This window comes from Saccopteryx leptura, chromosome 9 (genome assembly GCF_036850995.1).
Source record: "Saccopteryx leptura isolate mSacLep1 chromosome 9, mSacLep1_pri_phased_curated, whole genome shotgun sequence".
In the NCBI taxonomy this organism is placed as follows: Eukaryota; Metazoa; Chordata; class Mammalia; order Chiroptera; family Emballonuridae; genus Saccopteryx; species Saccopteryx leptura.
The window spans coordinates 73,408,723-73,429,674 of NC_089511.1; the positions used below are offsets into that span (position 1 = coordinate 73,408,723).

At 40.0% G+C, this 20,952-nt stretch overlaps 1 protein-coding gene and 1 pseudogene across 4 annotated transcripts in view; both read right to left on the minus strand.

The window, feature by feature from the left end:
- MICU1 (mitochondrial calcium uptake 1) overlaps positions 1-20,952 on the minus strand; it is a 263,629-nt gene that overhangs the window by 75,051 nt on the left and 167,626 nt on the right. The window lies entirely within an intron of this gene.
- Positions 496-587, minus strand: LOC136381563 (U2 spliceosomal RNA; annotated as a pseudogene).

Sequence of the window (20,952 nt, forward strand, 5' to 3'; positions counted from 1 at the left end):
GGGGTGGGGGAAGAGCATCAACTCACACAAGTATTAATAGTTGCTTCTCCTATGTCCCTTGACCAGGCATGCCTGGGGTTTAACTGGTAACCTCGGCACTCTAGGTTGATGCTTTATCTACTGTGCCACCACAGGTCAGGCCTTGTATTTTAATATCTCTGAAATCAATATGCTTCTTATAATTGCTGTTGGCTAGGCAGAGTTCTGATGTCACTGCCTGTACAAGTATATCAAAGCTTGCAGAATGGGTGTCAGTGGCTTAAAAGAAACCTCAGATAATAGTGGAGTATTCCCTTAAGAAATGCTGCATTACCAATGTTCTTGATGGCTCAAAGAACACTATTGTGTGAAAGAATACAGACATTCATGACTCTGAGTCAAAAAGAAATTCAAGAGAGCTGGATATAGAATATGAAGGAATTTTAGACCAATTTATTTTGCTTATAATTTTGTTTTATGTATATACAAGAATGACATAAAAAAACTCTAAGCCTGAAGGAGTATTTGAATAGGTATTAACTATTTTTAGTTTAAACTGATAAGAACAGATACTGCACTTGATCTTAGCCAAAAGGCTGAGAAGCGATTTAACTATTTTTAGTTTAAAGAAAGCGTTTTTTTTTTTAAGCTTGAGAGAGAGACAGACAAAAAGGGAGAGAGATGAGAAGCATCAACTTGTAGTTGCGGCACTTTAGTTGTTCATTGATTGCTTCTCGTACATGTCTTGACTAGGGAGCTCCAGCCAAGCCAGAGACCATGGGCTCAAGCCAGTGACCATGGGATCATGTCGATGATCCCACACTAAAGCTGGCGACCCCTTGGCTCAAGCTAGTAAGCCTGTGCTCAAGTTGGTGACTTTGGGGTTTCAAACCTGAAACCTCAGCATCCCAGGTCAATGCTCTATCCACTGTGCCAGCACAGGTCAGGCCACAGACTCATTTTTGTCACGGTTTACTTCACAGTATTTTTTTCTTCCTATTGGTACATAAAATAATGGTGTACCTTACCAGTGTCTGTGTTTTAGGTACAATAAAATATGATAGTACAATGCCTGGCACATAAAAAGCTCAGTAAATGTTAGCTGCTATTAAGAATAGTAGTATTCTTAACAACAAACATTGGCTACAAATAATAATTTGGGGGTCACACTTGGCTTCTGTAATCTTTGACTGTTCAAAGGGAAACAAATTTTGTCCTCTACAAAGACAATACAGAAACAAATTGATAAAGGAAAGAAAAACTATAAATAATTCTCTTAACTCTCTCCTTTCTATACTTCACATGAATATTCCACATGTTTAGAGAAGAGAAAGAAAAGAGGCAAGAGTGGAACTATGCTTGGGGCAAGGGAAGTTGAATCATAAACGCTCTTTATGTATAACAAACAGACTTAGGCAAAAATGTATGAAAATAGAAATGGTAAGAATAAATTAAGCCCTGGTTATATGGCTCAGTGGTAAAGTATGGTCCTGGTGTGCTGAGGTCATGGGTTCAATCCCTAGTTGAGGCATGTAGGAGAAGCAATCAATGAGTACACAACTAAGACAACTAAGTGGAACAACTAATGGAATGGCAAGTTAATGCTTCTCTCCCTGCCCCCTCTCAAATCAATGGGAAAAAAAAAATTATAAGCCATGCCCTGGCTGCATAGATCAGTTGGTTAGAGCATCATCCTGATACACCAAGATTGTAGGTTTGATCCCTGGTCAGGACACATACAAGAATGCATAAATAGGCCATGGCTGGTTTGCTCAGTGGATAGAGCATTGGCCTGGCATGTGGACATCCCAGATTTGACCCCCAGTCATGGCACACATGAGAAGCGACCATCTGCTTCTCTTCCCCTCCCCCTCCCCCTCCCCTCTCTTTTCTCCTCCCGCAGCCAGTGGTTTGACTGGCAAGTGTCAGCCTCAGGCGCTGAAGATAGCTCCGTTGATTAGAAGCATCAGCCCCAAATGGGGGTGCCAGGTGGATCCCAGTCAGAGTAATGTAGGAGTAGGTCTCCCCTCCTCTCACTTAAAAAAAAATCATAAACAAGTGGAGCAACAAATTGATGTTTCTCTCTCGCACTCCCTTCCCCTCTCTCTCAAATCAATCAATAAATATATTTTTAAAAAGAATAAATTATAAGCCCTGCATTACTATGTACAAGACACAAACAAATGGGCTAAGGGATTAATGTACAAAATGCTTCCTAGTCACTCTCATATTTGAGTCTCATAATTATCTTTGACACAGGTGTAATAACTGTTGCCTCCATTCAAATAAGAGGACCTGAGATTTGAAGAATTAATGGGACAAAGACCACAAGAGTCTGATGGGTTATAAAATTACCTGACATAGAGAGTGATGTCATAGGAATAGTGGCATGAGGTGTGTATTCCTGACATGATTACAGTCATGATAAAATCACATAATATTGTTTCTACAAATGAATGATTTAACAAGCTCATGACTAGAGGCTGACTTTAAGATCATATAAATATACATATTCCTTCCTAATAAATACAACCCTCCGCCCCACAAAAGAAAACATAGTTAGGTAAAAATAGTTATCACTTGTCTGGCCTTGGTAGTACAGTGGATAGATCACTGACCTGAAATGTTGAGGCTGCTGGTTCAAAACCCTGGGTTTGCCCAGTCTAGGCACATGACAAGCAATCAATAAACAACTGAAATGAAGTTACTATGTGTTGATACTTCTCACTGGCCCCCCACATAAAATCAACAAATATTTATTTATTAATGTTTATTCTATTGATTTTAGAGACAGGAAAGGAGAGAGTGAGAAAGACAGGAACATCTGTTCTGGTATGTGCCCTCACTAGGAATCGAACTGGCAACCTTTGTACTTCGGGATGATTCTCTAACTAATCAACAAAGCTATCTTGCCAGAGCAATAAATAAAATCTTTTAAAAAATAGTTATTGCTTGATATTTTCATAGGAACAATGTCTCAAATGCAAGATATGAAAAAGTCAATTGTGGCTCAGTTAGAATAAAAACTGTGTTCAAGAAATCTATCACGACAATTTTCTCTGTGCTTTACAAAAGCTAGATAGTTTAACTGAGAGAAACATAGGTCTATTATACCAGAACAATAAAACTATTAAGGTTATTTCTATTTTTACCCAAATATATTGAGCTAAATATGAAGTTGTATATTTTCAAATCTCTACCTTATTAAGAAAACAATAAAAAACTTAGTTTGAGGGCATTATCTTTAAAAATGGTAATATATTCTATTCTTTGGTGTTCAGACCTCAAATCTTAGTTTATCTGACTTGAAATCACTGACTCTTTTTTGACTGGCTTAATCTGATCACCCATTTTACTTCTGACCATTCAGGAAGCCACTGTATAGGCAATGAGTTCATGCTCATTAGCTACTATGGAACTGATTAATATATATTTTTTAATACACTCACAATTACGTTGAAAACTGACAATTTTTTTAGGACAGAAATTGGAGAGCTAGACAGTGAAATACACTACACAGAAATTAGAATGCAGGTTAAGCTGACTGACAAGCAGACGATAAATGCAGGCAAGACTAGGAGGTGGAAGTTTAGAAATATGCAGCTCACTGAAGCTTTAATACAGAGAGCGGAAGAAATGATGAGATGATGAGTCCAAACACAGGCAGATGAAAGGCAAAGTTATCTAAAAGACAAGATCACGTAAGAATCTTTCTTCTTTCCTTCTTTCATAAAAAAAAAAAAAAAAAAAGAGAGAGAGAGAATGAAAAGGACAGAAAAGAAAGAAAACATGTTTTTCCCTGAGAATAGTAAAATGAAGAAAGTCATTGAGGTTTTTTTTTTAAATACTGACAATGGTGAAAAACACAAGGAAAGAGAACATGCTTTCTATTTCTATTGTATTCAAGGTTAACAGTAAGTTCAGCTGTCTCTGGCTGGCGAATTATGTGTTTTAGAGTTCCAAAGAGAAACATCGAGTGAGGTTATATGTGAAATCCTTTAGTAATGAAGTTTATTTTTGTTTTTTAAGTCACCAAGCTCATTAAAATTGTTTTTCTGAAATGTTAGTTTTTCATTTTTTTAAAAGCAATTTGAGATACCAAAGATAGGTTTCAATTATGTAGTAGCCTCTGTTTTTAAAAAGAGCTAATTAGATGTTTCATGCTTAAGCATATGGGTTCTTCAACATGGTAATTATTTAGAATAGTCTAAACAAACTATAATACTCTATAAGGCACCTGCAATTCATCTGAAGTTCACTCATTTTCTATGTGGATTCAGTGATCACACAATCTTCTTCCATAAAGTCTGAGCATCTTTTGAGATTATTTTTAGATTTTCTAGTTGTAGTAAGGCTTCTGTTTAGTTGTACATAATGGAAGCCAACTCAAGCTAGCTTTAGCAGAAAAGAAATTTAGGAACCCCAGGAGACAAAGGCAGCTCATAGATGGGGAAGGTCTGAGCTCAGGAATTGACAGTGGGCAGTGCTCTCATTTCTGTGAGGCTGCTTCAGTCCGTTTTCTGTTAGCCTTTCTTCCTCTGTGTTTCATGGATCCACGTAGTGGGCAGACATGATTACCCCGGAGTTCACATGTTATAGTTTAATTACCAGAAGAGACCAACTGTCTCTAGTCCAAATTTCAGCTTTTTTTTTTTTATATATTTTTCTGAAGTTAGAAGCAGGGAGGCAGAGACAGACTCCCGCATGCACCCCGACTGGGATCCATCTGGCACGTCCACTAGAGGGCAATGCTCTGCCCATCTGGGGCATTGCTCCATTGCAACCGGAGCCATTCAAGTGTCTGAGGTGGCCATGGAGCCATCATTGGCTCCCAGGCCAACTTTGCTCCAATGGAGCCTTGGCTGTGGGAGGGGAAGAGAGAGAGAGAAAGGGGAAGGGGAAAGGTGGAGAAGCAGATGGGTGCCTCTTCTCTGTGCCCTGACCAGGGATCAAACCCAGGACATCCACATGCTGGGCTGACGCTCTACCACTGAGCCAACCAGACAGGGCCAAATTTCAGATTTTCTATGGAGAAATTCTGATTGGCCCATCTGGGATGGGTGTCCATTCCTAATCCAAATAGCTAAGAGAGGGGAAAGAAAGGGTGATGGGAGGGAATGCAAGGGAAAGGCACAAAGTACAAATATGGCTTCCAGAAGCCCAACCTGTGTTTGAGAGGTAGAGTGGGACAAATCTTGGAGAAGAGGAAATGGCCAAAAGGTGCCTAACACACTAACCTGTAACGATGCCACTGAGAAAGAGAGGGTGTGTGCATGCATGTGTGCCTTTACCAGGCTTCTGCCTACATCTGATAAAGTATTTACTAATTTAGCACTATATCCTGAGCATCTGTATTGTGTCGGGTACTCTGTCAGGACTAAGGAAAAAATGATGAGCTCAAATACTCTCTCAAAAGTTCTCAAGATGTGTTTAGAGACATGCATAATCAGATGGTGATGTAATGAAATAATCTGAAGAAAAAGTAACCTGGCTGGTTGGCTCAGTGGTAGAGCGTCAGTGTAGCACGTGGATGTCCTGGGTTCAATCTCTGGTCAGGGCACACAGGAGAAGTGATCATCTGCTTCTCCACCCCTCCCCCTTCTCACTTCTCTCTCTCTCTCTTTCTTCTTCTCCTGCAGCCATGGCTTGATTGGAGTGAGTTGGTCCTGGGTGCTGAGGATGGCTCTATGGTCTCCGCCTCAGGTGCTAAGAAGAGCTCGATTGCCGAGCAATGGACAGAGCATTGTCCCCTAATTGGCTTGCCAGGTGGATCCTGGTTGGGGCACATACGGGAGTCTGTCTCTGCTTCCTGGAGTCTCAATTAAAAAAAAAGCACGGAGTACTTTGAAAATCTGTAACATTAATATGTGGTCTAATTTGGGGTGAGGAGAAGAAGCAGAAAATGCTTCCTGTATGTGAGGTGTAACTGAGCTCTGAGGAATAAGAAGTAGGTAACTGGGGGAAGAGAGAGTATTCTTAGGAAGAGCAAAGGTTCTTTGGGTGGAAGAGTGATGGCATGAGATGGATCTGGAGGAGGAGGCCGAGGTGAAATTACACAGAACTTATGGGTATGGGTGTAAGTCTTTATTCTAAGAACAATGAAGAAGGAAAGAGTGGTTACAGTAAAACTAGTTACGAGGCATGTGAAGTAATCTAGGCAAAAGATAACTAGTTTAGAATGGTAGTAGAGATGGACAGAAGTGGTCAGATGAGATATAACTGACAATGATTATGGGAATGGGTGTGATCAAGATATCTGTGCTTAATAGGTTCTGTCGGGAGCCGATCCACTAGTGCTGGCTAACAAGGTCACAGCAGAAGAAGATCCACAACTGCTGGTTGACAAAGTCACAGCAGAAGACCAATGGCTGCTGGTTAATAAAGTCACCGCAGTGAAGACTAACAGCTGCGGGTTGACAAAGTCACCGCAAAGGAAAGGCACAACGATACTTCCCCCTTTTGACCTTTTTGAATTAATCTGGCCTTATATCCCCCCTTTTCTGGGTGTGTGCTATTACTTATGGCACAGGTATAATAGTACCGTGCTTTCCCTGTAGATTCATAGTAATTTCTTTTTTTTTTTTTTTTTTTTAATTTTATTTATTCATTTTAGAGAGGAGAGAGAGAAGGAGAGAGAGAGAGAGAGAGAGAGAGGAGAGATGGGGGGAGGAGCTGGAAGCATCAACTCCCATATGTGCCTTGACCAGGCAAGCCCAGGGATTCGAACCGGCGACCTCAGCATTTCCAAGTTGACGCTTTATCCACTGCGCCACCACAGGTCAGGCAGTAATTTCTTTAGAAATGAGACAGAGGGTGTGAGTTCCACCGAAAAGCCTGTAAGCCCCTTTGCCTGGGCTCATAGACATAAGAGGCTGGCTATGATATCCCTCAAAAAGGGTTAAGTTTGTAGGAGAATTTCTTCTTATTAATCATGTTAGAAAGAATAGATTGTGACTTATGAATAGGTAGGAAACAGTAACTATACACAGAGCACATTTCAGCCTTCACTTAATTCATCACTTTTCCTCCCTAGACTTTTCATGGTAGAGTAAAGAAACTTTCCATTCTTCTTGCATACCTGACCTGCAGGTGGTGGAACACTCTGAGAAAAGTAAAGTTAGAACTTAATTAGTGTATGAATATAGTAAATAAATAAAATTTGACTAGACAATAGTATCCTAGACAAGGTAGAGTTATTAATCAGTACTGACCTTTTGGAAGTTTGTATCAATATTGTTATTGCTGTTCAAGTTATTGTATAATTGTACTTTGAATGACTTACCACTTGATTTATAGTTTATAGAAATGAATTAACTGTTACCTAGAAAATGTAACCATAGTGAAACAAAAACAATGATTAATCAATGTATTCTGAATATCATGTGATTGTAACTTAGTGTGTGTGCATAAAAAAGAAAGCTAGACCAGCATTTGGGAGAGATGCCTGGCAGTAAATGCTAACTAGAGAATAAAGAGAAAGAAAAGAAATCGGCTCTCTCACTCAATTCGTGCCGACGCCGTCTCTTCCTGTGGGACCCCTGAATTCCCCCTGGGGCTGGACCCCGGCAAGGTTCTTTTCTGCTTCACATACATTTCTCTGCATGTGACTCTAGCTACCTGCAAAGCCTGTGGCTGCAGGCTTTCTTGCTGCTAACCCTAAGCCTTTACTGAAATGAAACTCTTTTCTGCCTGGCAGATCTTCGTCTTGCTGGTGTTAGCAAAATGTTCTTAGGTTTGAAATTATACTTCCTTAAGTCTTTAAATTACTTTTAATATTTTCATTTCTTGGGTTCCTGTCAGACTTAGACTTGCAACACTTGCTACATCAATGTGAATGGCTAATATAAGGTAACAGGGCAGTGGCAACTATTAAAGAAGCTGTTCCCATGATCTTTGGTAGCTCCCAAAGACAGTACAGCTCCCCTACTTTTAAGATTTAAAGAGCTAGAGGTAACACAGAAGACAAAGAAATTAATATTAGTTGTTCATTTTCTATCCCTTTACTACAATTCAAATATCCCACCTCTTCCCCTCTAGCTGTAAAGTACCTCGGAGGCAACAATAACCTCAAATTACCTAAGGAGGATATATGCTGTCCATGCCTTTGCAATTCCAGGGAAAACTGCCACACGGTCAAATTACCGCTGTTTTCAGCATCAAGGCAAACAAGAAGTTAATCAGTGTTTTAGATAAGAGCCAACAATTGAATACACTGAAGTTATGCCACCATGGTTAACATAATGAAGAAAACTGCACATACTCCTGTCATATACCAGCAGATAGAGGTAGGTATTTCAAATATTTCAAGCTATCTACTAACTAGGGTTTGACCCATACTACTTTACAGCCTAGCAATACTTATTTATTAAAAATCACATAACTTTTACTCTGCTCTGAGAATCTGCTTTGTTGAGCCCTCTAGCAGACAGACGTGGGCACTACTGAAAAACCTGAGTGGGAAGGCGAGTCTTTTTGCATAACCTCTATAAACACAGGTTAGGAAGTGGAAGGCTATATCCCATTATGCCAGTTTGAAATTAATTATGCTCACTAGGCAGAATAGGTCCAGTTGACAAAGGCTTTTATAGGACTGCAGTTCTGGTGACATTGTGACACAACCTCAGAACAGACAGCGAGAACCATCCATCTAAGCTGCTCCTGGACTCTAGTCCCTTAGAAACTGTGTGATATAATAAATGTTGTTTTAAGCTGCTAAGTTTTGGGGTAATTTCTTATGCAACTAACTAAGACAGAGTTGTAATGCTCTAATTTGGAGGGAATGGGTTAAAAACTATCTACTTTGAAGAACCACTAGATCCTAAGCAAGGAATCTCACTAGCAGTGGTAGCAACACTTACACCAGAGCTAAAGTCACAGCATAAGACATATTGACTTGGACAAGAACAACTGTTAAATTAACCCTATTAACAGTGATTTATCTAAAAAAAAAACCCTCAATCACAATGATTTATCACAAATGTCATTTTGTTAGAGAGAGAGAGAGATAGAGACAGAGAGAGACAGAGAGAAAGTTACTACTACAACAATAAAAACCACCAGCCTGACCAGGCGGTGGCGCAGTGGATAGAGCGTCGGACTGGGATGCAGAGGACCCAGGTTCAAGACCCCGAGGTTGCCAGCTTGAGTGCCGGCTCATCTGGTTTGAGCAAAAGCTCACTAGCTTGGACCCAAGGTCTCTGGCTCAAGCAAGGGGTTACTCTGTCTGCTGAAGGCCCACAGTCAAGGCACATATGAGAAAGCAATCAATGAACAACTAAGGAGTTGCAACGCGCAACGAAAAACTAATGATTGATGCTTCTCATCTCTCCGTTCCTGTCTGTCTGTCCCTCTCTCCGTCTCTGTAAAGAAAAAGAAAACAACCACCAGATAGGGGAAGGGGAAGGAAACACCACTATAGCAAAGGAGATGCTTCCAGAATTTCAGTTTGCACTCTGCCAACCTTAATAGCACAGAAAATCTATGAAAACAATTTCTATATTAGAAGGAAAATAATAGTGTATTAATATTCTCAGCAATTATGACAGCAATAACTTTTTATTAATGGTTCTGTATATGATGTCCAGTAAAGAGAAGGTGGCCAATCCTATGGTCAAGGAAACTACTTCAGTTCCTCAGCTTCTGGCATAATGCTCCACAAATGTATCTACATGGAAATCTGAAAAATATTATCAAACACTTCACTGAATAATTATCTTCTAGCACAATGAAGACCTCCCTTATTTTTCTAGTTGGATATACTAGAACTGTGTGATGTAAAATGTTTGGGACTGATTTGGGATTAAAAAGCTAATCAACATAATGATTTTTTTTTTTTCTGTGATAGAGAAAGAGAGAGTCAGAGAGAGAAACAGATAGGGACAGGCAGACAGGAAGGGAGAGAAATGAAAAGCATCAATTATTTGTTGCGGCACCTTAGTTGCTCACTGATTGCTTTCTCATATGCACCTCGACTGGGAAGCTACAGCAGACTGAGTGACCCCTTGCTCGAGCCAGCGACCTTGGGCTCAAGCTGGTAAGCTTTGCTCAAACTAGATGAGCCTGCACTCAAGCTGGCAACCTCGGGGTCTCGAACCTGGGTCCTCCACATCTCAGTCCGACGCTCTATCCACTGTGTCACTGCCTGGTCAGGCAACATAATGATTTTAAGACTGGCAATATTCTGGAATCTTTTCAAACATTAAAGGCTAAAAAGATGCAAAATAATATCAAGATGGGCCACTGGACAGACATGTCAGGAAGCACAGATGACCGACTTCCCTTAGCACCCCTTCTGAAAATGAACCCAGTGCAGGAGACATCTGCAGTCTCTGGGAAGGTGCCCTGTGGAGCAGTCCGATGTTGAGCACCGAAACCACAAATGGATGACTATGAATGAACAAACCCTCCTAGAACGCATGATGGGTACCAGGCATTGCACTTTCTTACCTCAGGAAGTCCTCCTTGTAACTCTGTGAGGCAGATATTATCTCAATTGTACATATGAGGAAATTAAAGCTCCCAGGGTCAAAGTCGTCAATTTCAAATTCAGATGGCTTTTTAAAGAGTTCAAATAACAGTACTGTTTGTATACTGACTATCCCTTTGACAAATACTTGTTGTGTAACCTATTCTGTGCATACCTCCACTATTGTGCTTTTCTCTCTGTAATCACTGCAATCATTTCCATCATTTTAATAACTGTCTAATTTTCCCATCTAACTCCTTAAATCCAGGAGCCACGGTCTACTTGCTTTTGTATATCCAGTATCTAACACAATGCTTGGCACATGCCCAAACACTCAATAGCTTTAATTTATTAGTCAAAAAAGTGGCTAAGTTTTACACTTTTTGGCTTTTCTTTATTTTTCTTTTAGGTAGATAGGCTACCAGATCTCAAGGAAAGACTGATAAAGAAAAGGGGCACCCCCTAAAACTTTTTTGGCATCATTTTATTTAAAGAGGCTTTTATTAATGCTAAAAATTCATTGAAGCAGTTTATAGTTCATTAGTCCAAGTAGCTTAAATAAGAAAAACCATTTATGCTAATGTGTCGTAGATTGATACAAAACCAACAACGAGAACCTGGGTGGGGAGGCTGCAAAGGCATTCTGTTAGAATAAGAAAAGTGAGAAACGCAAGAGACTTGACAGAAATCATTAATGCGCTGCTAACTGAATTCATAGGATAGTAACTGGAAATAACACATGACCCTCTAAGGTATCATCTGCCCAGAGTCTGAATTCAACAGGCTGCAATGCATTATTTATTCACAAATTAGTACAGAGCTGGCTCTGGTTCCAGAGACACTGTCTAGATTCCCAAGACTCTGAAGGCTATATGGCAGGCTAGAGACTAAAGCTATTTTTAAAAAGTTGTTTTCTCTAAGAAAAGAAAAAAAAAAAAAAGATCTACCAGAGCTATGTAGTTGAGGCTGAATTAGTTATAAGAAAGGAAAAAAGAAAAACAACAAACAAGCTTCTTTTCACTCGTTAGCACAATTGTTATTCTTTATAGCCCCTTTCTTTATTGTAAAATGTCCATAAATCCCCAAGACCATAATTCTGAAGGGCATCTGCCATTAAAGGTGGCTGTAGAAGGGATAAAAATGCAAAGACCTACTCAGATGCCTTATATATAATTTATTTATTAACTTTACTTTAAGTCTGATTTAGAGTCAAATTTGATCTGCCTATAGGTCCAGCTAGCTCTTAGAGAAATCTAGGGCAAGTTTCTCTTCTCTTATCCTGCCCTCTGCTCTTCATCTGTTTCTTTTTTTCTTTTTATTGAATGTATTGGACTCACACTGGTTAACAAAATTATACAGGTTTCGGGTGCACAGTTCCACAACACATCATCTGTACATTATACTGTGTGTTCACCACCCCAGTCAGGTCTCCTTCCATCACCCTTTATCCCCCTCTACCACCCCTCCTCTCCCCTAGCAATCACCACACTGTCTGTGACCATAAGTCTTTTTTTCTTTTTTGCTTAATCCTTCTACCCATGCCCCCCTACCTCAGTCCCCAACCCTCCCTGACAGCTGTCAGCCTGCTCTCTATCTATGAGTCTGTCTCTATTTTGCTTGTTAGTTCATTCTGTTCATTAGATTCCACATATGAGTAAAATCATATGGTACTTGTCTTTCTCTGATTGGTTTATTTCACTTAGCATAATGCTCTCCAGGTTCAAGCTATTGCAAAAGGTAAGATTTCCTTCCTTTTTATGGCTACATAGTATTCCACTATGTAAATGTACCACAGCTTTTTTTATTCACTTATCTAATGATGAGGACATGGGCTGTTTCCAAATCTTGACTATTATAAAACACACTGCAATGAACATAGGGGTGCATATATTCTTTTGAATTAGTGTTGCATGTTTCTTCTTCTTTTTATTTTTATTCAGTGAGAGGAGGGGAGGCAGAAGCAGACTCCTGCACGTGCCCCAACCGGGATCCACCTGGCAAGCCCACTAGGGGGCAATGTTCTGCCCATCTGGGGTTGCTCCATTGCTCAGCAACTGAGCTTTTCTTAGCACTGAGGTGGAGGCCATGAAGCCATCCTCAGCACCTGAGGCCAACTTGCTCAAACCAATCAAGCCATGGCTGTGGGAGGAGAAGAGAGAGAGGAAGAGAGAAAAAGAAAGGCAGAAAAAGTAGGGGGAGGAGTGAGAAGCAGATGGTTGCTTCTCCTCTGTGTCCTGACTGGGAATCGAACCCGGGACATCCACACACCAAGTTGATGCTCTACTACTGAGGCAACCAGCCAGAACCTGTTAAAATACTTGATATGACTAGAGATCTACGTCCATAGACTGCTGCAGCTAGAATAGTAGGTATAAACAATGAACTATAAACCCACAATGATCTTCTTCTATAATACTTTTCATTTTAATGTATTGCAGCCAACGGTATCCTATGTTAAATATCCTGTTGTGTGTTCGAATAAAAAAATTATTGTTGTGTTCTGAATTCCAAATAATTGACCGTTGAATTTTTGATAGCTTGGTACACAGCTGATTCATAGATTGAGAAGTACCTGTTTTATTAAAGAATGGTTGATAAGACTATTTGAATGACAGAGTGAGAAAAAATTTCCACTGGAAAAAGACAAATCTTCATGACTTATTCATGATTTTCTTTTCCTTATGGCCAGTTTAAAATTAACTCAGAATGTAAAGTTAAAGATATTTGATGACAGGAAAATCCTGGAGATGGTCAAGTATTTCAGAAGTATCACTAATATATCATTTATTTTGGAACTGCAAAGCTATCTGGAAATCAAAGAAAAATATCAATCTGTAACAGTTTTCTGTGCTTTTATTTTTTAAAAAAAGATTTATTTATTTATTTTAGAGAGGAGAGAAAGGGAGAGAAGCGGGGGAGGAGCAGGAGTCATCAACTCTCACATGTGCCTTGACCAGGCAAGCCCAGGGTTTCGAACCGGCGACCTCAGTGTTCTAGGTCAATGCTTTATCCACTGCACCACCCCAGGTCAGGCAGTTTTCTGTGCTTTTATCAATCAGGAAGATCAGATTCAGAAGTGCTGATTAATGCCTTTTAAAAACCATACCAAGATCAATCTTTTGAGAAACAAAGTACTTCTAAAACGTTTTCCTTCATTCTCCAAAAGATATGAAACAAAAAGTACTGTTCTGTTCACCTTTTACAGAATCATTACCAAGGTTGCATTTATAACATCAAAGGAGCTTTCTATCACCAGGGAAATTCTATCATATATAGTATTTTCAGTCTGAGTCTACAGCCAGAGACCATCTAAGCCACAAATGATAGACAGCAAACTTGAGCTAGAGCATATAAAGAAATTTTCAAGAAATAAAATCAGAGTTTGTCTTTAGATTTTACCTATCTCCTTGTTTAACTTACCCTGAGAGCTAACATGGTTTCATCAGGACAAGAGATAAGACCTACCTCACAATATGTGGTACAGGGAGAAAATATAAATCAGCTGTGAAAACTACTAACATCAAGTCATGGGTGACTGACTTATAAAGAATTATTGAAGAAATGGAAAATTTATTCTATTATTTTTATATATTTCTATTTTTACTGCATTTCTTTAGAAAGGGGAAGGAAGAGAGAGTGAGACAGAAAGAAACATTAATTTGTTGTTCCATTTGTTTATTGATTTGCTGACTCTTTTTTTTTGTATTTTTCTGAAGCTGGAAACAGGGAGAGACAATCAGACAGACTCCCGCATGCGCCCGACTGGGATCCACTCGGCATGCCCACCAGGGGCGACGCTCTGCCCACCAGGGGGCGATGCTCTGCCCCTCCGGGGCGTCGCTCTGTCGCGACCAGAGCCACTCTAGCGCCTGGGGCAAAGGCCAAGGAGCCATCCCCAGCGCCCGGGCCATCTTTGCTCCAATGGAACCTTGGCTGCGGGAGGGGAAGAGAGAGACAGAGAGGAGGAGGGGGGGGTGGAGAAGCAAATGGGCACCTCTCCTATGTGCCCTAGCCGGGAACCGAACCCGGGTCCCCCGCACGCCAGGCCGACGCTCTACCGCTGAGCCAACCAGCCAGGCCGATTTGTTGACTCTTGTATGTGCACTGACCAGGAATCAAACCTGCAACCTTGGTGTATCTGGACAACACTCTAACCAACTATATACAGCCAAGATATACATTTCTAGTTTTAAAAGTAATGATTCTTTCCTAAAACACCCTTTGGTGTCCCAGGCAAAATAAGACTAGTAGGTTGGGTGGATCATGTTACTAACCTAATTTGTTAATTTTTATAGGATAAATAAATACCTGGATTTAATAAATAAGTAAAGGAATCAAAACAAATAACTGAAAGAAGCAAGAAGTAAAAATATTTTATATGGTGAAAGTAACAGTTGCCTTTTTTCTTTTACATTTAGTAAAATAATGCTTGCTAGGGCCTTTACCTATCAGAATTTTACAAGGATAAAACAGTTCACGTTAAGTAAATTTTTTAGAAAAAATAAACTCATAAAAGAATTTTATTATTGTAACCAAATATTAAAGTTATAATTTTTATACAGCTAGGATTGTTACCTTAAAAGTTTTTTTAAAACTTTTAAATATATTCTTGGATCCTTACAAGTTATAAATATCTAAAAGAGACATGCCTGACCAGGTGGTGGTGCAGTGCATAGAGCATCAGACTGATACGCAGAGGACCCAGGCTCGAAACCCAGAGGTGGCCAGTTTGAGTGCAGGCTCACCAGCTTGAGTGTGTGGTTGCTGGCTTGAGTATGGAATCACAGACATGACTCCATGGTTGCTGGTTTGAGCCCATAGGTCACTGGCTTGAAGCCCAAGGTTGTTGGTTTTTTTTTTGTATTTTTCCGAAGCTGGAAACAGGGAGAGACAGTCAGACAGACTCCTGCATGCGCCCGACCAGGATCCACCCGGCACGCCCACCAGGGGTGATGCTCTGCCCACCAGGGGGGCGATGCTCTGCCCCTCCAGGGGGTCGCTCTGCCGCGACCAGAGCCACTCTAGCGCCTGGGGCAGAGGCCAAGGAGCCATCCCCAGTGCCCGGGCCATCTTTGCTCCAATGGAGCCTTGGCTGTGGGAGGGGAAGAGAGAGACAGAGAGGAAGGAGGGGGTGGGGGTGGAGAAGCAAATGGGCGGTTCTCCTGTGTGCCCTGGCCGGGAATTGAACCCGGGTCCCCTGCACGCCAGGCAGACGCTCTACCGCTGAGCCAACTGGCCAGGGCCAGGTTGTTGGTTTTACCCAAGGTCACTGGCTTGAGCAAGAGGTCACTCAATCCGCTGTAGCCCCCGGTCAAGGCACATATAAGAAAGCAATCAATGAACAACTAAGGAGCCACAACAAAGAATTGATGATTGATGCTTCTCATCTCTCCGTTCCTGACTGTCCCTATCTGTCTTTCTCTCTGTCTCTCTTGCTAAAAAAAATAAATAAAAATAAAAGAAATATTCTTTAATACTGCTTATAATGATTTTTGATAAATTCAAGTTGAAAATATCTACAGATAGAAAAAGAAGCTATAGATTTAAAACCATACACATTCTGCTTTTTAGAGGCAAAAGTGGAAGAATAAAACAAAGGAAAACCCACCGAATATATTTAATTTTGTTTCTCAGATTTAATTAAATCAAGAGTCAGTCAACTCTCATCTTTGAGTTTATATGAGTCCATTCAAAACTGGGAAACTGAGTCATACTGGCTCAAACTGGCTATTAAAATTTTAAATGTTTTGTCAAGAGAGTTCTAGTTCCAGAAAGTGTTTGATTGAAAACCTTCTTGTCTCCTAGTCTCCTTTTCCATACTCTTTTGGCCAGAAATAAGAGCTGAGGCTGTTTCTTAATATGGTCCTCTGCATCAGGACCATATTAAGCACATTAAAGAGATGAGTACAATGAAGTCAGCTTGATGATGTAAAGGGTAGGTGATACTGAAATTTCCATAGGCACTTTTTTTTTTTTTTTAAGCTGGAAACGGGGAGAGACAGTCAGACAGACTCCTGCATGTGCCCGACCGGGATCCACCCGGCACGCCCACCAGGGGGCGACGCTCTGCCCACCGGGGGCGATGCTCTGCCCCTCCGGGGCGTCGCTCTGTCGCGACCAGAGCCACTCTAGTGCCTGGGGCAGAGGCCAAGGAGCCATCCCCAGCGCCCGGGCCATCTTTGCTCCAATGGAGCCTTGGCTGTGGGAGGGGAAGAGAGAGACAGAGAGGAAGGAGGGGGGGGGGTGGAGAAGCAAATGGGCGCTTCTCCTATGTGCCCTGGCCAGGAATCGAACCCGGGTCCCCCACACGCCAGGCCAACGCTGTACCGCTGAGCCAACCGGCCAGGGCTCCATAGGCACTTTTAATCATGCAGTTGTGGTTACAATATTTTCATGGCTACAATATTTTTAAAGTTCTTTAATCTTTAACTTAAATTAACCCTCTTATTTTTTTTTGCTCTACTCTTACTGACAGATGAGGATAATCAGCATAATTCTTTATGTCTCTGTTTTATCTTTCTTCCTAACTGAACAAATCTAATGTCAATTTTTTTTCCTTCAAGGCTAGGCAGATAGAATAGACAATCACTGTTATCCTTTGAACTATATTACTTTGCCTTCAGATAATTGATAGTTATGCCTAAAATGTGATAATCTTATTGGTTATGTAATGAGCATATGAACCCCAAAACTTATTTAAAAAATCATCTTATAGACTGAAATTCTGACAGATCATGCTATTTCAGTTTCCTTGTTTTATATTCTAGAGTTGGTGTCTTCATTCTTGTATAAATTAGTTTTTGCTTTTCTTTGACATAATGACATTTTTATGTCATTTTCCCCTTCATCAAAATTAAAATTAACCATAATCTTTCAAAGAGTTCTCAATTAACTTTCATTTTTGACTGACATCTTAGTTGCAGCAGTCCTCAAGAAATCAATGAATATATATTACTGGAATTAGACTTGGCACCTGTCTCCAAGGAACTCAACTCAAGTTCTTGGTAGCTTTAGGTGAAATTTTTAGTAATTTCAAAAGATATGAAAAAAACCAAGTATTCCTTCAAAGCTATGCTTTTTGAATTCCCAAATCTTTATTATATGCGGCTTAAGTGTCTGTCGCCGATAGCTTATTGGTTGCTTGCGTAACTGTACTAGCCAATGGGGTGAAGTTGCCACGGCATTCAAATAGTCCCGCCTTCTGGCATGCCACCTCAGAAATTGAGGTTAAAGATTGGAGCAATTATTATGCTGTTAAGAAATCTTAACACCAGAAGGGGTCTTTGCAATGGTACAAGACTAGAGGTTCTCCAATTGAAAAATAATGTCATAATAGCTAAGTCTTTGACTGGCTCCTCTAAAGGTGAAATACATGTCATTCCAAGAATTGATTTGGCTCCATCTCAAACAGGGTTGCCGTTTCAATTGAGATGTAGACAATTTCCTGTAAAACTTGCCTTTACTATGACCATCAATAAGTCTCAGGGCCAAACGCTTAAGCGTGTTGGCATTTTTTTTACCTGAGCCTGCATTTGGACATGGTCAACTTTATGTTGCCTGTTCAAGAGTTCATGAAAGAATGGAGGTAAAATTAAAAACAATTGATGGTCCTCTGCAAGGCGAGCTTAAAAATGATGGAAAGATCTACACAAGAAATGTTGTGTACACAGAGATCTTTGACATGTGAATTAACATTTTATTATTTAAATCACCTTTATTTATTGAGCTAGTGGTGGCTCTTAAGAAATGTACCGCCAGTGGTTTCCTTCATTGCACTCTACTTGAAGCAATTAAGCAAGTAGAAGGGGGAAACCCCGTGGGGCAGTAAGCAAAGGAGCGTCCTCGCCGCCTGCCCTGGGTAATTCAGTTTGAATTAGCAGACACCTTTGCACAAATCATTTTAATTACAATTTATAATATCTAGAACAGCGGTCATTTCGTATGACCGCCGGGCTTTCTAGTAAAGAAATAAGGGTAGAATAAAGCAAAGCTGACCAGAATTAAGAGGATTAAAACATTAAAAAAAAAATCTAACAAGCTAATGATTCTTAGAAAAAGAAATTAAATGGCTAGTTTAGGCAGTATCTTCTAAACACAACAGAACAGTATATTTTTTCTTAGTTGTAACACTCAACTTGGGCAAAAGAACTAGAAAAGGGTAATGTTGAAGAAATCTAAATATTCAAGAAATTTGATCCTTTTCTTTTCCTAAAATTCAGGACATTTTATTTTCCTTTAGAGCTCCAAATAGGTCACACACAGTAATCTCATCTCAGACTAAAAGTAACAACAATTATATAAAGAATAGAAAATAATTCTGAAAGTCTGAGTTGGAATCCTGATTCAACCATTTAATAGTTCTGTGACTTTTATCTTTCTGAGTTTCAGTTTCTACATCTACGACACAGGTATAATATCACTAAAACCAATAGGGTTGTCAGAAATTAAAACAAAGAAAGCATGTAATATATGTAAATTTCCTGGCTTATAGTAGGCACTCAATAAATGTTCAGGGTCATTTCCCTCTTTCCTGACCTGGAAGTTAAATTTGACAGATAAATGGTGTTCTTTTCACTCTCAAAGCAACTCTGGTGAAAAAACAAAACAAAACAAAAAAACCTAAATGAAACTATGTATAAATCTCCTTGATCTGAAATTTTAAAGTAGAGAAGAAATAAAACCAGTGAGATAAAGAAAGAATGATTAAATTATAAAACCCATATGAAAGTTACTATTAATCATTTCCATTTTCTTCTTGGCTGTGATGATGACATATTTCATACTTAATGAGGGGAGAAATTACCCAAACTTTGAAAAGTAAAATAAAATGTTTCATAAAAACAAAAACTGCTCCATTTTCCAGATGTTTTATGAGAAAACTATTTTCAAACTGTAAGTAAGGCCTTTTGGTCATTTTTCTGAGAAGACCAGTTTAAGTGCCTACTATATGCCAACTGCCATACTACACAGTAGAGGGCATCCAGGAGAAGGTGAAAGAATAGTTATTAAAGGCATAGTAGGTGCCAGGTGGTATTTGAGTTTTCTAGGGCTGCCATAACAAAATGTCACCAAATGGATGACTTAAACAACAGAAGTTCATTTTTCTACAGTTCTGGAGGCTGGAAGTCTAAGATCAAGGTACAGGCTGAGTTGGTTTCCTTTGTGGCTTCCCTCCTTGGCTTGCAGCTGGCTGCCCTCTGGTTATCTCTTCACATGATTGTTCCTCTGCAATCATGTACATTTGCACCCCTGGTACCTCCCTGTGAGTCCAAATGTTTTCTTCTTATAAAGACACCAGCAGGATTGGATTAGGGCCCATCTGAAAGGCCTCCTTTTAACTTAACCACCCCTTTAAAGGCCCTATCTTCAAGTATAATCACATTCTGAGGCACTGGGGGTTAGGGCTTCAACATAGGAATTCTGGGGGAAAATAATTTAGCCCATAAGCAACATCATCCCACTGAAACATTGCCTTTAGGAACCAGGTTCTGAGAGAATAAATAATTCATCAAATGTCACACAGACAGTAAGTGGTGTAAATAAAATTCTTAGCCAAGGTCTCATTATGAGAGAACCCAAACCAATACTCTTCCTACTATTCACACCTTTTCAAAGAACTACCAATCTAGCTGGAAAGGCACAATACTACTGATCCATACAACTTTCAATATAGATGTTATTGATAAGGAGCCACTTATTCACAGGACTTGTGCTGTTATATGGAAAGAATGAATTTGAGGTTTATAAATATTTATAGAATATTTATTACATATTAGGCTGGGTTCTTTCACAGAAGAGTCAATTGGTTCCCTTAACATGAGGAACTGCAGAGTGGCAATGAGTAATAATAGTCTTGGTATGTCTTGGCCCAAAGTCTACAGATGATCCTAAGTCAAAGTCAAATACAAAAGGGGCTTCTAGAATAGTGTCTTAGATATGACTGTCTATTAGATCTTTTTTCTTTTGTATTTGAATACAGGCTATGTGTAGGTATACATGTATGAAACCCCTAATCTACTTTATAATATTCTACCTCATTGGAAATCTATACAATGTATTAGTGGGCTTTTAAATGGATAGCATCTCAGGATAAAAGACAAAAGTCCTATGCTCTGTCTCTTGAGACTCCTACTTGTATGTCCAGAGATTAGTTAGGCTAGATTGCAGAACTGGCACCTGCTCCATGCTCTGAATGACCCTTTATGGTTGTTTAAAGTTTATTTTTATTATTTATTTATTTTTTGTATTTTTACCAAGTGAGAAGCTGGGGGAGGCAGTCAGACAGACTCCCACATGCGCCCAACCGGGATCCACCCAGCATGCCCACCAGGGGGCGATGCTCGGCCCCTCTGGGGTGTCGCTCCACTGCAATTGGAGCCATTCCAGTGCCTAAGGCAGAGGCCATCCTCAGTGCCCGGGCCAACTTTGCTCCAATGTAGCCTTGGCTGCAGAAGGGGAAGAGAGAGATAGAGAGAAATGAGAGGGAGAAGGGTGGAGAAGCAGATGGG